Genomic DNA, 1,919 nt, shown 5'->3' with positions numbered 1-1,919 from the left:
TAATCCGTTAGCATTTTTAACCCGTATGGCCCAACTTTGGGCCAAATCTTTAAAATTAATGCCCGGTTTTCATCTCTAAATATTTTCCTAAGGTTTTCTACTGCTTTTAATTATTCTCACACAGTACCAAACAGACTTGAACTGGTTCGACCATATTTATTTCTTAGAAAAATCTACTGAGTCCAAATACCATATTTATTTTTTTCTAATTCTCATTCTAAATTTTCGGTTCCTATTTTGGACAATATTAATCATTTAATTAAATGGTTAATTAGTCGCGGTTCTTACACACTGAGCCTTATGCACAATATCTCAAGTGAGCGTTATGTATAACCATCCTCACGAGATTGTGCTCAAAATCATATCTTATTTCAATTATATTCCGGACCATAATTCTACATAAACATATTTCAATCAAACAGAATCGTAATCATAGCCAAATTCAACTTCAGAACCATAATTCTTCGCAAAGCACAAATCAATTTCTCAATTTAACAAAACTATAAAGAAATCGGGTTTCCTTAACCAAGTTATTAAACTAACTTCAATAATTCATTTCTTCAAATCCATTTGAAATTCCAAAGAGCATAACTCTTAAATTAGATTTAATTAAATCAACTCACTTTCAAATTCATTCTCTAAGTTTAAAAACTTTTCAAAAAGACTCAAAATCATTTCTTTTTACTAATTAACTCAAATGCTTTAATTTTACTAAAACTTCTCAAAACCAACCTCAAATCCTTTTTCAAACTCCATAACCTTTTCTCAAAGACTCAAAAATCACTTATACTTAATACCTATTTTCATTACTTTATTTTTCACTTAAAGCGCCACAAAAACATAATTCTTTTTATAATTAACCAAAGCAAAAAATAAGTTTTTTCTAAAGAGACTCAAATGTCGTTTATTCAATTTCACTAAAATATTGATAAAAATTTCAACAGAACCACTCCTAAAATCTGGACTTTACCATCCTTCAAGGGTCTCATCCAAACCATATTTCTCAACTATTCTCAACAGTTTTAAAACCAAACCATTTCTCAATATAAAACCATTGCTCAATATAAATATATAAATCAGATTTCCAAATCAAGATTTCATTAACTACCACAACGCCAAATCAATCAATCAAGAATTCAATCAAGTAAATAATCGCATTCACCAAAAATAACTCAGTCAATCCATAAGACTCACACAATCACAAAAAATGTATTTCTTGCATCAATATCAATTTATAACAATTTCATAATTTAAAATATGTTTTAAGAAAAACTCTCTGCCTTGAATAGTTGATGAGCGGATAATTTGTACGCTTTTTGGCATTATTTTTAGTATGTTTTTTAGTAAGATCTAGTTAGTTTTTAGTATATTTTCATTAGTTTTTAGTTAAAATTCACTTTTCTGGACTTTACTATGAGTTTGTATGTTTTTCTGTGATTTCAGGTATTTTCTGGCTGAAATTGAGGGACCTGAGCAAAAATCTGATTCAGAGACTAAAAAGGACTGCAGATGCTGTTGGATTCTGACCTCCCTGCACTCGAAGTGGATTTTCTGGAGCTACAGAAGCCCAATTGGCACGCTCTCAACGGCGTTGGAAAGTAGACATCCTGGGCTTTCCAGCAATATATGATAGTCCATACTTTGCCCAAGATTTAATGGCCCAAACCGGCGTTCTGATTCTTGAAGCAAGAAAAAGCAATGAATACAAAAAAAAAAACGAAAAAAAAAGAGAGAGAAAAAGAGAAAGAAATAAAGTTGTGATCCAAGGCAAAAAGAGTGTGCTTAAGAACCCTGGACACCTCTATGTTCTTATGTATTTTCAACGGTGGAGTTTCTACACACCATAGATTAAGGTGTGGAGCTCTGTTGTACCTCGAGTATTAATGCAATTACTATTGTTCTTCTATTCAATTCAGCTT

Source organism: Arachis duranensis, chromosome 9 (genome assembly GCF_000817695.3).
Source record: "Arachis duranensis cultivar V14167 chromosome 9, aradu.V14167.gnm2.J7QH, whole genome shotgun sequence".
Classification (NCBI taxonomy): domain Eukaryota; kingdom Viridiplantae; phylum Streptophyta; class Magnoliopsida; order Fabales; family Fabaceae; genus Arachis; species Arachis duranensis.
Note: the sequence above shows the minus strand (reverse complement) of the source record.